General features: G+C 34.2%; 1 protein-coding gene across 1 annotated transcript in view; it reads left to right on the top strand.

The window, feature by feature from the left end:
- Positions 1-1142: 1142 nt before the first annotated feature.
- LOC105233744 (pyrokinin-1 receptor) overlaps positions 1143-18387 on the top strand; it is a gene marked incomplete at its 3' end in the record, with an annotated part of 38132 nt that continues 20887 nt past the window's right edge. Inside the window, exon 1 of the mRNA XM_049461950.1 lies at positions 1143-1530. The remainder of the gene's footprint in view (positions 1531-18387) is intronic.

The following is an 18387-nucleotide window of genomic DNA, read 5'->3' as shown; positions in this document are numbered from 1 at the left end:
CCCTAATAGATAAATATAAAAAGAATCGTGGTTACCCTAAGTCAAACGTACATTGAACGCATCGTAAATAGTTGACTTCTTCCTCAACGCCTGGAATTGGGTCAGCAACGCAATATAAATAGAAATCCTTCAGGCAGCAGATGGCGGGTCAACAATAAAGTTAATGTACCATCAGTTGTTTAGTGTTGCGTTTCACGTTAATTTCCCAAAGTTATTTCCCAATAAAATATAATGTCATGATAAATATAAGGCAAGTATTACCAACAGACCATTACCTATAGGCCATTTGGCAGCCATTGAAAAGATAGAAACATTCAAGTAAATAAGGATGAATGAAGTAAAAGTACCGAACACGAGTGAAGGGAGACATACTCGGGATATATTCAACAAAAACACTAACAAGAAATCTATGCAAACAGAAAGTAAACAAGAACAAAAAAGAAAAGAAATTGAAATTCTAACAGCGACGGCCTTCACCACGCAACTGCTAACACAATCAACCATGCAGCGAATTCGCTGCAAATGAGCGTCTTGTTCCTGCCATTACTGAGTATTTTTGCTCGCTTCAAGTTTGTTAATTTACTTAGTTCGCCGTGTGCGCTCTTTTGTTTACTCACGCATTTCTTTCAGTTTCTCTCACCATCGCTTTGCTGTTAGAGGCGAATTGTGGCAAGTTAGTCTCAATTATCAACCGTATGGCAACGCTGTGCGTGCTCAACTGAATATAATTGGTAACAGCACATATAGCAGCAATGACAACAACAACACAAACACACAATTTGCTACAAAAAATGGTTTGTTTATGTTTTGCCGCTGCCGAAGCTGCTTTTCACCGGCTGTCAATATGCGCTCTTCGCTGCTAAACCGAATTTCTGCATCAACTGCTGCTTCGCCATCCAACTCGACTTCGCTGTGGCAAACGACCTACAGCGGCAGAGACAGTAGCAGCGAGAACAAGAGCAGAATTGACAGCAGCAGTAGCAAAGACAGCGACAGTAGCAGAGACAGAGTGAGTGGCGGAGGCTGCAGCAGTGACAGCGGCAGTGACAGCGACATTGACAGAGGCAGCAGCTGCCGATGGCTGGCCGTGCATGAATGGAAGCACTCGCCAAGCGTTAAATTCGTTTGCCTTCAGTCTGATTCTGTTGCCGGGCGTGTGTAGAACCTACGATCGGAAAATATTCTATTTGTCACAAGTAAGGTTGTATTATAAGAAGAAGAAGCAGAGGACTTCTACTTGAATACCTCGGTCGGACGTTACTCATTCGACGCGTCGCACAACAATTTCAAACCGACCGCGTTACGCGCTGGTACTTAGTCGCGGATTGGCGGATTGGGCGTTCAATTTTAATTGAATTTTAATTTGCGATCTTTTACGAGTTCTTCGCGTTAATTGAGTACAATGATGAAATGGCTAACCGAATGCTGCTTTTTTGGAATTATGTAAATTTGCCTAAATAAAAATATTTTCGTCTCGATTACTGTGCTTGGGTTTAAAACAAAAGTGCTGGAAATTTAAATTTGAAACAGGTTAGTAGCTGCTGATGAAGCTGAATGAAATATAGAGTTGTTTTTGTGCTTTTTGCGCCATTTTTGGTGTTCATTTGGATAAATGTAAAATATTAGTGGCCGAGTAGAAGCAGTAAAGTGAAAAATGTGAAACTTTGGACTGAAGTGGTAATGAATTCAATTTGAAGAAAATTTTGTAGAAATGTGGTTCGATAAATATTTAGTAGTCTAAATATTAAAATAGAAATTTTATTAAAATATATTTATGTTACAAAAGAATATGACGATTATTTATTCATTAAAGAGTACTGAATAGAAAAGATGTGTGTAAATGAAAATCGAAATAAAATAAAGCAATTCAGAGCTGTATACATAATATGTAGATTTGGCAATACGAAATTTTTTGTAAATTTTTGCTACCAAAAAATGTTATAACCGAATAACCAAAACTATAACCAAAATGCTGATTGAAAGCTAATAAGAAGGGCTACTAAGTGTAGTTATATTCTTTATACAAGTACAGTGTGCGTCATAAAAATTAGCATTTAGAAATTTGTGTAATTTTAGAAGTTACATTAAAAAAAAAAAAAAATTGTGCTTAACAAAACTTTTTAAATTAATAATTGCTTGCAATTAAAAACGACAAAGTAAATATTGATGAATAATGAAATATTTAGCTTTTTATTTACAATTGTCGGGTACTTTCTCTGTCATGTGTTATGTGTGAAAAGTGCATAAATAAGTCTGAAAATTAAAAATAAACCGTTGAAAGTTTTAATAATTAGTGCGATAGAATTTTTTATTTGGGGAATCAAATATAATTGTCGGACCAGCAAAGCTCTGGGTGCCATAATTGAATTGCTACTTTATTATTAATTAATTAATAAAGTTATTTTTCTAGTTAGTTCAATAATTAATGATACTAATTAATTACATTGTGAAACAATATTAATACAAAAAATATTTATAAATGTTTAAAATATAAGAATCTATTTTCGAAAATTTTTTTTCTATTCTTCTTGTTCTGAAGGACGTTACTTTTTATTACAAATTAATAGTTAACGGTGAGTGCAATAACACATTATTTTTATCAAAAGTAATAAACAGAATATTTGAAATACAAATCTAAATATCAACAAAAAACACGCTTAAATGCCGACTTAAAAATAGTAATTGCAAATTCAAAATCTTGATATGATTGTGATCACCAAAAAAAGTATAATAATAAATAAAAAAACTCGTTCTAAACTTAAAAAACAAATAACAATTTATTTTTTTTCTCTCAAGCATTATATTACGTAATTATCAATAAGAACTAACACTTCCTTGAAATCTATAAAAAATATGCACTTTCATGCAGATTTCAGACATGCAACAGTCTAAATTTTCAAAAACAAACAAAAAGTTTCTACAGTAAATATACAGCAAGCTTGATTTAAATAAATTGTGATTTATATATTAGCAAATATCAAGAATAAACCTGAACTTTAGTTGCAATGAAGCTATTATTTTTCACAAATACATAAACTTACTTACACGAACTTGCTTCCGATCGTTGTATGGCAGCTATGTGCTATAGTATTCTAATCTGGACCTTTTCTTCAAATATTGCAACATTGGATTAGGCAAGAATCCCCGCCAAATTTTGTTAAAATGGTATTTGGTAAAATATCTGGTAAAGTGAAAAAGCTCTTCATATAAGCTTTTTATTTTGATCGTCTAGTTTGTATGGTAGCTATATGCTAAAGTGATCCGATGTCGGTGATTCTTACAAATGAGCAGCTTCTTGTAAAGAAAAGGGTGTGTGCAAAATTCTTGAGTGATATCTAATAACTAAGAGGCTAGATCAGATCGAGTCACTATAGCTGCCATACAAAGATCGATCAATTCCAGGTGAATCTCCAGAAGCGCCTTGAAAAAAGCGGTTTAACAGTGAACATTAGCGGTTCAGCTGAAAGCTTGAAGTTTCAAAAGTTTCAAAGTCAGGTATCACGGCCGGTCGTTTAAAACGCTGTAACTCCGTTAGTTTGACTATAATTGACTCAAAATTTGTATATAATATTCTCAACATATTGATCGTTTAGAAGAAAAATTAAAAAAAAAAATTAAACAAAAAATTAAAAAAAAATGCAAAAAAAAATTTAAAACCTTACAAACACCTTCTCTCCCCCTTAGCTACATATATCAAACAATGCTTAAGGACCTATGCCAATTCTTAAAGTCACTTTTGTTGCGATAATCAAGTGTCTCAATGTCTGTGAGTAAGTTTTCATTTAATTAAATTCTCCAACACTTTCTGTGAATGGTGTTCGCTTGTCTGCTTAACTGTTTGTTTGCTTAAGCGTAATTAACCGCTGCTCAGTCATGGCATTTGCTCTCATTGTTTAGTTTAGTTGACAGATTTAATGCCGCTGCTGGATAACGTTGACCTTACGACAACCAAAAAATTACGGCTTTGAACACTTAAGCATGACTAAGTAGGTGCCTTGATTTATATATATGTAAGTATGTATACATACAACTGATAATCCCAATCCAATCAAAGTCAATGTACGATAATTTGCTATGATAATATCTACTTGGCTAAGGAAAATATTTGAAAGTCTGTTTTCGTAGCATCGCGTGCTCTTTACTAGTGAATATGTAACTACTTTAGTATGTAACTGCCCAAGTGTGACTGCCTGTGTTTGTGGCCACTTTCATACATTTGCCGCAGTCATTAGCACTGATTTTGCTTTGGTCTAGATATCGTTGGGAGAAAATTTGTAAGTCTGCATTTCGTTTGAACATTCTTGAGATTGCAATTTCGATTGGAAAACTAGAGTTCGTTGAATCCAAAGAAATAATGTTACAACAATCATAGTATTAAAGTTAGACGTATCATAGAAGATGTTTATATAGCAAATTTGACTAGCTAAATTCAATATTACATAGATATTCTGATAGCTTTGGTGATTTTATATTTAACAAGCATTTAGTCAAAACTTCTATTTAATATTCCCTCCCAAAAGTTACGTATACGTCGTGGCGCCAAAAAATTAAAAAGGCAGGGCACACTATCAACTGATAATTTATTCACGTTGAAGTTCCGTGGTTAATTTTTATATACAACCAGTATAGATATTTTGACATGCTGATTTTGATTAAAAATGGTTACAAAATGTATGCTATGTAATCATCTACTAATTTAAGTTTAAGAAGGATAACCAGCGTAGCAAAAAAAGTCAAGAAAAAATTGTATTAAGCCAAACGACATCCTTAACCCAGAAATAAAGTTATCGTTTTCAGCTTAATTCCTTAGTTCAGTGTGTCCCATTCTGCATTGTACATAATATTTGTAGGTACTTTGTTTGTTAGCCAAGAGATTACTGCCAAAGTACGCCTCTCTTAATCCACAGGTTGTCAACCGCACTTAATTGATAGTGGCATCAACTTTGATCTACAAATGTGGCTCTGGCACTGTCTCTAGCATTTCACTTTAACATATAGTAAACATCACTTGCTTCCTCGGCGCCACCAAGCGCTTTTCCACGCAATTTGCATGTGTGTATGTATGTGTTAATAAAAACTGTGAAAACGAAAAGCCAAAAGGGAAGAAGTCCCTATCAAACTCGTTATCATGTCAATTAAATTAAAGCTGTAGTGGTGAGGTGCAGCTGTGTGCGTCTGAGATGCACAAATTTGAACAGATAATAATAAAATTAACATTCGCTTGCATTTAATAAAATACAAACAATTTATTTCATTGTTATATCCCAATTTATTTGTTATTGGTACGGAAGGCAGGCGTGATTGGCCAAGAATACAGTATATTTTTTTGTTTCACTCTGCTTAAAAATGTCATTCAATTGTTGATATTTGTAAATTTTTAGTGGTAATTAAATCTCACTTGGATTCAAAATGTTAACAGGCTTGTTCGTGTGTTTGTGAATTAAGAGGCATAATTGCATGACATTAAACTAAAATACAAGGGGTAATTATTTATTACATCTTAAACGCAGATATCTAGATCAACTGAAAAATCTCCGGCCTTCCATAGTAAAGCAGTAAAAATTATTCAATGCGCATCCTAAAATATAGACATCATAACCTTGCCAGCCGACTGTTGCGTTTTTCCACGCTTTGAAGTGGGTTCATCGTGTGCAGTCCACTCAAATGACCGTCGATTGGACTTCGGAGTGAAATGATGGAGGCATGATTCATTCATTGTCACAGATGAAAAACTCGGGTTTATTACGCTTGAGCCTCTCCAAACACGGATCCGAATCATCAACTCGTCGTTATTTTTGGTCAAAAATAAGCTCACGTACGACCCACTTTGCACAGAGCTTTCTCATACTCAAATATGAATGATATGATATACACGTTTAGTTTATATTTTAAGAGTGAACAACTTGAACAACTTCACTTTACGGTCGTCCAAAATTATTTTGTGGACTTGTTTGATGTATTCGTCGGTAATAACCTCTTTTGGGCGTCTATTGCGTTCAGTGACTTCGGTGCTCATTTCACCACGTCTAACTTTCGCATACCAATCCTTGATGATTGATTTTCTTGTTTCAGTGTTTATAAACTCGTTATCGAGCCAAATTTTAGCTTAAACTGTTTTTTTACCCTTCAAAAAGCAATACTTTATAAACAAGCGAAATTCCTTTTTATTCATTTTTTCACAATAACAAAAGTTCCTTCACTGAAAATGATATAATTCACAAACTAGTGATCCAATGGCTGTCAAATTTTTACACCCGCCTTTCAAAGGTTAGTGTTAACTAAGGATTATATGGATTTAGTTCTAGTAGCGCCATCTATGTATCATGCCGTGGATCCAAATTTATAAACGCGTCTTTTTAAGCGCCATCTTTGCTTTCAATATCAAGCAGTTATATGTTATTCGTGCTTTCTTTGGTTTATTTTGTTTGATTTGTGTTAACCCAATTATAGTTGGCTATTTTTAGATTTGTTTTATAATGATGCTTTAAATTTCAGTATATGCCATAAATGGCGTCATCGAGTTCAACAACCGTTTTTGTCATTTTTGCTTGCAAAATATTGAAAACGCTAAGCGATTACTAGCCTTACGCAAAATATAATAAAACATATGTAAAGTAACATGTCCATAAATTACAAAAGAAAACCAAAAACACATCTGTATGAAATCTTTTATAACAAATTATGTAATTTATGGGCAGCAGCCAGCTCGCTGCATTAATTACTCGCTAAAAACAAAAATATAGCCAGAGCTCATACACCGTCGCGGCCGTCACCGTGTCGTGGTTGTCATAATTTCTTCAATTTGGTTGCGTTAATGAAGCACTTAACTTGAAAGCCATAAAATATTCGTGGTCAAGCGCGCGCTTAAAGAAATAGAAGCTATTAAATTGAAAAGAAATAATTTTTCTGGAACTTGGACAGCAAACTCTTTAAAGGAACTTCAAAGGTAATAAAATGATGCACAAATAGAAAGCTGCTCACTTGCATGTTTGAAGTTTGTAAGTACAATATATATGTATATGTTGATTCAAACCAGAAAGTATCAACAGGGTGATAACAACTCTGAGGCCTCACGCGCAAAAAACGAATTTTCATTTACCAAACGGTTTTAATGTGATTTTTACGAGCTTATACATTGACTAAATCAATACTAAAGTGAACCTATGAACTGCCAAATTAAGTCAGCAATGCGGTTTTACTTGTTTGGAGTTTGAGTTTTTATTTACTTTACCTTTGATTTTCGACTGCGGATTTTATTACACGTTGACATACGAAGCGAAGTGTGTGCAGATCTATATTTCGTCTTTTATGCTTCTTTAAAAACATAAAACAGTGTCAATCTGCTTGTCTGCTGATTTTTTTCGATTTCTGCGCATCAATATGTGTGATTCCGAGTTTGATTATTTCGCTTCTATAGCAATACAAAAATAAAAATTCAAATTTCTGTATAATTTTTTGTGTTTATTATTTTCATTGTCTCCATCTTTATCTTCATTTTAAAACCAGTTTAGTCGCATTGCACACAAATAAATTCAAAAATGTCGCCGAAAAGTTACTAAAGGAACAAAAACTCGGCTTTTGACTTAAATTTTAGCGATGAATAAAGAATGCGATTCAGCGGGATTGTTTGTTGTGATCATCCACGTGTTGAGTGGCACATTCTGCTCCCACCGTGTTTGTGAACTATGACTGGCAGTTTTTGTTTTTTGTGCGTGCAAAGAATTTATGCGTAAAATTAATAGAAAAATGTCGAAAGATGTGTTAGTTTCGAAAACTTGTGGAAGAAAAAAATGGCACTAGAGAAGTTCGCCAAATATTAGCTAAGAAACCTAGCACAAATTTATTATGAATTATATAGATAACTCATCGCAAGTTTTCTTAAATATCTAAGAGAGATGTAATTGAAATTTTTATTCAAACAAAAGGAGTAATTTTTTTTTATTTATTCCTTATTTCTTATGGATATTAGTTTTTTCCCCTTATCTCATGCCATACATTTATCGCATGCGATATTTTTCCAAACTGAACGTACGGAATCAAGTGCTTTTTTGAACTTGATTTTTGAACGCTATCATAGCTTCAGTGCAATTAAAGTTAAGATGGTTTCTTGTTAGAGGTTAGGATAAGTTAAACTGGTAGGCTAATGAGAAACGAGTAAAGTTATTTTGGTGGTTTGCGATACCAGATGGAGTTCAGTTACGGGGTACATGAGGAGCCTTTAAGATGCCTCTAGTACATTAGAGGCTAGCTCCGCGACTTTCACTCCTTGAAATATACTGGCTTTTCCTTACTCTGGACAGCATATCCACGCACCAACTCCGTTTTCGAGTCATTCGTATAAATTTTTAGTATATTGGGCCCACATAACATACCTTTACGCCAACCATTTTTTTCTGTATTTACTTTGTAAATTATTTTCCAAGTGAAAAGTGGGATGATGAAGTCGATGCTTGCAAAACCGCCATTTCCCACCGAACTATGTTCGTAGGTTCTATATGTAAATTCTCCTGCAGCCTATAGTCGGCCCGCTGATTTTGCTACGTAGTTTTCTGCAAAGAGATCTATAGGTGTCAGGTTTCGCACTAGTTCAAGGGCCGCCTATGGAGTGAATCTTAAAGCACCCGTTATACAGAAAAATGTACTGAAATATATGTAAACAAGAATAACCATGTTACTAATGTTCTTAATGTAAACTGACAGTAATACTTCCTCAAAAAAAATTGGTTAATTGAGAGAAAATTTTGCTTAGTGTGAATGTTCATTGATTATTTATTCTGAATTTATGCGTTGTCACCATTTGAGTAGGCGCAAATCAGATCTCACATGAAAAGCGAACTTGACAGCGGATTAACTTGTTATGTGTGTCAATATTTTACTTCAAAATCACGCCATCTAGAGTACATAAACTGGAGGCATATCCTTACATACAAGTATGTCAGTTAAAAGCTTACTTCATATGTGTAAACATTAATCATGCAAACACACGTTGATATTGGGAGTTAAAGAGTTTATCGTATATGTCTAAACATGCAAATAAACTAGTTCTTTCACAAATACAACAATGCCAAACATACTTACGATCATGTGACATATGACATATCCACAAAGACCATTAGATACTTGCACTTTTCACCAATCTTAAATGTATTAAATTGTGACACACGTTGCGTGGCGGGAATTGTAATCAGAGCACTAAGCAAATGACCTTGAAATGCCAAAAATTGTATCTAAGAACGAGTATGTGCCAAGTTGCCTTGCAGTAATCGAAAACTTTTTTTCTACTAAACACGTGCGGTCATGTAATAGAAATATTTATCTGTATAATATCATACATATATACACATAGTTGATCCTCATTACCATGGTACTCCTACTTTTATGAGTAGCAAAAAGTAATCACAAAAAAATAAATCTCCTTTTGTAAACAGAAAAAACATATCAATCACCGCTGGCACTAAATACAAATAGCTGACACGGCAAACTGTTGAACAACGTGTCCAATAAGGACAAGGTGTCGTCCAATTGTCTTTATACTTCCACTTCCCAAGGGTATATGTACATATGTATATATGAAACCGGCTAGGTATCTATAGGTAATATACCTGTATAAGTACGTGTGGTTTTGAGTCGATATACTTACATACATCTGTACTTATATATAGTATACTATATGCATATGGATACAAGTATTGTATATACATATAGTATAACATATTATATTGCCTCACATATCGAAATACATGAAATAAGCGCAACCACATACGCAATTGAGGTCAGCAATTCCAGCCTACGAAAACGTAAATTGTTTGTTGACTCCTGTTCTTTTTCCACTTTTTCCTTCTCTGTAACGGTATTGGTGGTGCAATAAAGAATATCCGTATTTTATTGGACTGGATTGGCATATGGCTTTACGTTGATTGCTATTGATGCCTTGAACGTAAATTGCTCTTTGCCGTAAATTTAGTTAGCGATCCAATATTCTTGAAAAAACATGACAATTTTTAACCAAAGAGTGATCCATTTTGAGGTTTCCTACTTTTTTTACAGAAAAAACACAGAAGCTTCAATTTTAATTTCATTCGAAAGAAGATTCTTCGTCATTTGTAACTAGCAATTGACACCCGTGATGTTTTGTTCCAAGACCTGACATGGAGCCGGATTGTCCGCATGGAATTCAAACTTGACATGCCTTCATAAGAAAAAGTTGAACGATGTGATATCACACGATCTTAGTGGCCAATCGCCCGGCCCAGAACGTGAAATTATCTGCTCACCAAGGTGTTCTCTCATTAAATCCATTGATTGATGCGATGTGTGGAAAGTGGCGCCGTCTTGATGAAATCAAATGTCGCCAAGATCACGAGCTTCAATTACAGGCATCAAATACTCGGTTATCATGGGGCGTTAATGATCGCTTTTGATGGTTTTCTTCTCACCGGTCTATTCGGTTGAATATTATCCAATAATGAATGCAGGGTCCCAATATGGGTGATAGTGTTGCGAATAATGCGCTCAGTAGGCCGATTATGTTGTCCATAAGTTGGGCAAGGTGCTCGGAACACAACCTTTTCTGAACGGGAATTTTCGTAATAAAGTTGAATGAATTGTAAACGTTGTTCAAGCTCAAGTTTTTTCCATGATGAAGTGCCAAACAATAGTGAACAAAAATAACATGAAAGCCTGAGACAACTCACGCGTAATCTGCCAAAGAAAGGCTATTGAAAAAAAAATAGCTCTACCTAGATCATCCGTTAGTAAGAAACTCAAGAATCATAAATGAATAAATGAGTTTTCAACTACATATATCGATAGGTTAATACATATTTAACACAAAATAGTGATAATCACTGAGAAAGAGAGTTTTGTTCGAAATTTCGCTTATTGACTGTATTTAAAGCTAATTATATAAAAAGTTGCCTATTATCTCGTTTTCATTATCAGTTAATAAGATGAATCCCCAACCGTGCAACCAAATCTTCTTTATGTAACCTTTTGTACTTCTTCCAAATGGAATTTATTTTTAGCTTCAATGGTTTCTTAATTAAAATGGAGATAATATGCCTTGAAATACCACTATTTATTAGCATTTTAGATTTGCTTTGGGCAAAAGCTTTGAGAGAAATAGTAAATGCATCCTTAGTTAAGTAGCTATAAATGCTGGTGTTGCTAAAAATAAAACCAGAAAGATTGACGCTGAATTATAGCATATTCTTCTCCACCGTCTTGGTTATCGAAGAAAATGTATATACATTGCATGTATATGTGTTTAAATATGTGAATATTGTAGATAATATATTCTTCTAATCAAACTTGAACAATAAACACGATTTACCAAGCTTATACAAATAGTTATCTGTACATACATATATATTTATGCAGAAAACTAAGTGGCCTTCCTCAGTGTACTAACACATTTATATTAACCGTTAAGCTGCCTGTGATAATTTTGTCTTCTACCTTCTCCTTAAATGCTCTATACCTGGAAATCATACAAACATTAACAAATAAAACTACAGTAAAGAAAGTAATCAATTTTGACCACCAAATTATATGTATATGCATGGGAGAGCATAATGACTGTGTTTAAGTTGGGAGCGTAGTGTGCTAACAGGCGCAGCTTGTTCAATTTCGCTCTATGCCTGTGGTCATAATTCTCGATGTTCTAAGAATTCATTTCTACACCGAATGCCACCAATTATGCAGTTGGACAAACTTTTCAAGGAAATAGTTCATATAACATATATATATCTATATACACATAATAAAAATATGTGTAGGATTTCAGTGGAAGAATATTATTTCTATGTATATATAAATAAAAACGTCTATGTTATTAAGTGTAATCAATTATTGACGTTTGTTTACAAGTGTTTTATGTCGGGCATTTCACTTTTTCCTGGAATTTGGCAGAAGTGTAGCCTCCAACTTTTTGTTTAGAGTAGAATGAAGTAAAAGATAATTAGCTGAGTCAGCAAATTCATATGAATACGCACTTAAGTGCTATGCCGTGCCGGTCTTAGAGAGTTTGAGCAGTTCCAAAAAAATTTTTGTGCTAGTTACATACCCAGTCAGGAAAATTATTATGAACAAAAGAAGTTAGTAAATTCCCTTGCACTGAAGCTATAATACTACAATAAGATTTACAGATATAAAAATTCCGATTGTTCAGTTTCTATGGTAGCTATATGCTCCCATATGTCTCCAACATATGCTGCTGGTTGTCATACACTTCGTGGCAGACTTAATATTTCCTGTTCAGAGTATAGTTGTATTAATCGTTGAATGTGTTTGCAGAAATTCACGAAGTTCCTAGAGGAACTCTTGAAAAGGAAATTCCGAAGATTGGCTCATTAGCTGATATATGTCTTTAATGAAAACATAGAAAACGATCAGAACTGCTATATACTTATATCTCAACCTTTCTATTAAGAAAGCTTCATTTAAAGCGTTTATTCATCTCCAGCTCCTTTCTCCTCAAGAGCTAATTAAACGGAAGTGTAAATGACTTACTTCTGGCAAACACTCAAATCTTTATCGGTGATATTTTATACGTGACGAAGATGCTAAGTGGAATGAAGAAAAAAGTAAGAGAATGCGAAGAAAAAATTGTTAAACAGCAAAAGTAATCTAATTACTGCCACTTAATGATGCATCGGTTGTGCGCACGTCAACACTTTGTTCATGATTCAGATGAAATTTGAGAAGTAACTTTTCGAATGGAATAAAAACGCTCTCAACGAACAGAGATTCAATAGTTGCTCCTTTTTTCCTCTTATACATAATTCTGTTTGTTATTATTATTTTTTGTTTTGTTTTGAAAATTTTCATTGACAGTTAAATTATTTTTAAGTAAACTACGAATACGTGAGTACTATTAAATCATATATAGACAAAGATCCAATTTATAAAGCGCTTTGCGGACGAGAATCTTCAGCTGCTCAAAATAAAAATAATCAGAGACATATACCCACAATCAATGCAAGATAAATCACTTAAGCTTTAGCATTAGCAACAACAACCTACACACAATGACAGCGAGACCAAGAATGACTACTGAACGCGAAATCCGTTGTTTATGAGCCTGCGGAACATTGTGTTGGTGTGAGTGCGTAACCAAAATTTCCGAAAGTGTCTGTCGTATGCAAATCGCTGCTGGCTTTATGTATATGGTATATGTAGCTACAGCTGTAACTGTTGCCGCCGATAACAAGTGGGTGTGAAAAGAAATCGCCAACAGGCACCAAATGTATGGAATTAATTACAATTTGTGACACTGTCGCTCTTTGTGCGCACTCAACTGGAAGTCGACATCACTTTGTATTTGTATATGTGTGTAATTACGCACCAATATCCAATGGAAGGCTGTGTAACTACTTTGCAGTCGTCTTATCTATTTGACCAAATTCAGCTTTGAATCAAACATTGATAGCTTTTGGCAGCACGTCATATAATGTTGGTGTTTAACGCCTGGAACTGTTAGAAATAAGTGAGGGCAGTCAAAAACATATTTATTTATGCAAGTCACTGGCAGACGCAAGTGGTTCTGGCATTCCCCACCTCCCATTGTCTGCTGAAATAATGTGGACTCAGCAGACTTGTGGTTTCTCTTATTTTCTTTTACTTGGAAATTTGTTTTCGGTGGTTGTGAGTTCAGAAAAGTTGCAACTGACATTCTGAATGAAGACGACCAAATGCACAGCTGGCCGCCAATTACATATGTGAATGTGGCGTGATGCGAGTTTATAAAAATTATAGTACAATAGAGTACCTTTCAAGAGCGGTTCGAGCGCGCTTATGACAGCTGCCCCCGCCACGATATCAAAATTGTGCTTGGCGATTATAAGGCCAGGGAGTGCAAAAACGACACCTTTGGTACGACAGTCGGAAAATTCAGTCTCCATGGTGAAACCTCTGAACACGTTCAGCTTTAAGCCAACAATTGGTTTTCGAAAGTTGAAAGAATAGCTTATACGTTGGGGGCTGTCATGTCGCAGTGGAAAAAATACAGACAGCATAAATCGCAATGTTGCTATCGACCACAACACAAGGTAGTCGGATAGATAGTAGAAGAGGGAGCCGAGATGCATATGCAGATATAAAATCAATGAGGCCGAAATGCGTGACAATGAATACCTTGAAAGCTGGCCGACAAGGCTTATTGCTCGAGAATTCTAGAAAAAGATACGGCAACTACCGGAAGGTTTCAGGACCAGAGCATACTCTTGTATGATTCAAAGTGTTGATCCAGTGACTGATGTTCCGAGCATACTGAAATTATGAAGAGGACAGGCTGCTGGACGACAGTAACAGTGTAACATCTGGAGATAGCGACACGGATTTCCGAATCCAAAATGATACAATAGACGTTCTATTGCCCAATTATGATGAGGTTCGAAAAGCAATTACCCGCTTGAAAAACAACATAGCGACAGGAGCCGATTGATTAGAACCGTGCTGTTAGTCTGCTTTCTACAGACTGGATAAGTAAGCGAAGAATATGGATCTGGTTGAGAACGAGGACAAGGCGAAATATTTCCGCATTAAAATTAAAAAAAATATCGGCAAGATTGTCTTATAATCGCCTACAGTTCTCCATACATCATATTCATTACATCCCAGAATTTTTAAAACAAAACGCAAAAGTTGTAACAAAATGGCTTAGCAAAGAGTAAGATTCTTTATTTCTACACTTTTCAAGTAGACAGACATAAAAATATGAGAACTCGTATACTATTGATTGTGTATTTATTTTGTTCGTTATTCTTGTTGATTGTTGTTGTGGGCACAACGCGAGACTGTTATTGAAAGTCAACAAATCACTTGTGGAAAAAATTAATTGTGTTTACATAAATAAATACGAGCATTTAGAAAGAGCTTGAGGGAAACGGAGCGCAGTGACGCACAAAAGGAAACTCAAAATAACCGTTAAAAAACACATTTAAAAAGGAAATGGCAACAGTAGGATAAATTCTATTTTATTTTGGCATTAAGTTAAGCTTTTTGTTGCTTTTGGTGAAACTGGAGTTGGCGGGTGACTTGACCATACTTTCGCGCGCTTGCAAGAACAAGAGACACATGGAAACTTACAAATAAACAGTACATATTTCACAGTTTTATATCTCATATGCCTTATAAATAGACTAGCTTATGTGCAATTCATATTTTTTAATGAATTTAATCAGACATATTCGAATACCTTTTTGGTTTTATTATTCGCTTCCAACGCAAACACTTACTGCAATAAATTGTTTGTCTGATTTTGTTTTGATCTCCTCAATACTCGTAATTGGCGTAATTCAGTGCAGTTTGCTAATTGATACTCTCGAACGTGTTTATATTTGTACAAAACAATATAAAAATATGTGCGTCAATAATTCATGCATTCACATGCTCATACTTTCTATATATGTACATATATATTGTGAGAAAAATATAGTAAGACTTTGTTCATAATTTACTTAATTTATTATTCAAAATCTATGTCGTCAACGTAACTCAAAGTAACTCCCCTTGGCCCAATACATCGGTTGGAAAGAAAACAGAGTGCACCACACTTCATAAATCGAAGAAAATCAACATAACCTTGCTTTTTGACTTTAAAATGGGCTTTTCGGCTTCGGTTCACCTTTGCCACGATATTCGGTCAATTGATCGATGTTTCCGGGTCGTCAGCATGGAGCCTCATTGTCAGAAATAATACGTTTCATGACCTCGTGGTAGTCCTATGATTCCCACGCAGTTTATGTTTAAGCTACTGAATTTTATTTCATTTACCGGAAACTTTTGTTCCCCATACCAATCTGAAATATTATAAGTAAATGTCAAGAAGTAGCACAGATGTATAAATAATTTATCCGCCTTCTATACAAATATAATACATTTTGCCTGTGGGTGGAAATTTGTTTCCATAAACTACGCATTTAATTGAGTTGAGCCTATTTTCATATTTTTTTTTTTTGCTTATCGGCTATGTAGACTTGTCACTTTATTAAATGTGATTGCATAGCATATCCTATTTGCCTTATTATTAATGTTAGTATTAGAATATTTATTTCTCACTTCTTTGTCAATTGTGTGCTTATTTTGTTTTTATAAGAGTGGCTTCTATTAGATCGTTTTTCCCTCGCCTTTAAACATACGAAAAGTGATGTTACGATATTTTTCATTTTAGTTGACGATATAATTTGTATATCACTGCCTGTAAGAAGTACCGTTTTATATAATAAAACCATAAGTTGAATTATTTTTAAAGCTTTTCCGCTCCTCGAAATTTCATTTCCACTACTTGTAGGGAATTCTGTAATACAGAGTACTTTTATTTACTTAATGGAAGCAATGACATATCTTCATTATTCAATATAAAATACCATAAGTCCGTTGAATTTGGCCCAAGTGATAAATTGCACACTTTAAAAAATTACCAAATTTTATCTAAACCAAAATAACTTGCAAAGTTATGTAAATTGATTCTTGACCCACAAACAGTAAATATTTACCCCTGCAATTTATTAAAATAAAGTGTTACAAAAGCTTGTTTACCTCGACAAAAATATGTTGTTGTTAACACTTGTCCATTTATGCACATAGCACTCAAGGGATTATTCACAAAGTTTGTAGCTTTTTTAGCATAAAATGCAACAAATAAACATGCATGCGGTAAAGGACAAAACTGTTCACGAAAATACTAATATTTTTCTTAACCCTTAGAAAGTTTAGTATATACTATATATGAAAAATTATTTCTTTTACTTAACTTTCTTTCGAAACCAATAAATATATCAAAAACTTAAACTAAATTCATTAAAAATAATTAATTTTGAAAAAAAAGTAAGTGTGAACACTTTCGCCATTGACTCAAAAGTTCGGTTCCCAGTTTTGCAATATTTTGTATGCTGCCCATACTTTTTTACGTCGACCATCCTTTTTGGCATATTATTTATGATGCTCTCTATAATATTTGGATTTATATTTTACTATGCCACTAGAGCTCGTTTCCACAATTCTTTTACAGTCCATTGGCTTTTCCTTTCGTCAAAAATTTTCTATCTTTAAATGGCTTAAAGGTGCAGAATTGTATTAAAATATGGGATTGGAGGACGAGTCGAGCAGTTTGATCCCACTATCCCAAAACAACGAATTTGTGGTAAGTTTTGGATCGTTATACAGCATAAAAATATCTCTTTACGTTTGATCCTCATTATATTCAGTAATAGTACACATGTCCTCTAGAATATCAGTATAAGCTCTGACACGTATTAAACCATCGATCCGCCGAAGTACACCCATCTAATTTCCGCGAAAACATCCAGAACCCATCAGTGATTCATCTCGGAATTTTTTTATTTGGCATATGCTGCTATTCCTGTACACCAACTTTGACAAAAAGTTGTCAATGCGAGCTTATATGATTTTATTCGATTAATTTTGGTTTTGTCAAATAAAGTAATTTTGTTTCATTCATCGATGGTGAAATATTTTCATATATTTTTTAGCGAACTCTAATCGAGTCTTACGGTGCCTAACACTTAAGGCTTGAGGCCGATATTTTTCAGGCATCTTCAAACTGTCTTGTCACTGACATTGATAGCTTAGACATGTCTGATAACTTTATCGGTTTCTACAGCGATGTATGTTGCTCCTGCAAAAATTATGCACTTGGCAATTCGTGTAATATTCGATGACAATTTCTGCGGGCGGCCTATTCTCTTTCTTGGCAATGTTATTTTTTTTATCTTATTGATAAATCTAAGAGAAACTTCTTTTTTCACGAATTTTATATATTTTTCGCTGGGAAACACATTTTTTATATCTTTCAGCACCTTTTCCTTCAAAACAAAATTTAGGGATTTCCCATTCATAAAGCAACCAAAAATTATATAACTGCTTATTTTCAGGGTTTAGTTGCCATTTCAAAGTCTAATTGCTAGTCAACACGTGTCTATGATTGTTGGATCAGAAACTCAGAAATTAATTATGGATTTGCTTGATTATTTACGTTCCTTACTAATAAGTTTATGTTTATTAAGCTTTAATAACTACAACAGAGTTTCATAAGCTCTTCATCCAAGAGGTGATTCCACTTTAAAGAAACCATATATTAAAATTGGTACAAGTTCTGGCTAAGCACTGGGCGTCTTTAATAAAAATGAATTATAAAATTCTCAGAAGAAATAACAAAATGGAATGCAAATTTCGTCTTGTTAAAAGACAACTAAGGGAATTTGTTTTTAATTTCAAGAATTTATATCTTTGCAACATTCTTTCTTCGTTTGTCCTGACGAATACACCTGTGTACGATTTTGCCTAAATCAACTTTAAAGTAAATTTGTCAAGTCACCATGACACAAAGAAAATTTTATTAAAAAAATGAGCATACTAAATTACGCA

Source organism: Bactrocera dorsalis, unplaced genomic scaffold (assembly GCF_023373825.1).
Source record: "Bactrocera dorsalis isolate Fly_Bdor unplaced genomic scaffold, ASM2337382v1 BdCtg171, whole genome shotgun sequence".
NCBI lineage: Eukaryota > Metazoa > Arthropoda > Insecta > Diptera > Tephritidae > Bactrocera > Bactrocera dorsalis.
The sequence above is the reverse complement of the archived record's forward strand: the minus strand, read 5'-3'. Positions and strand labels throughout refer to the sequence as shown.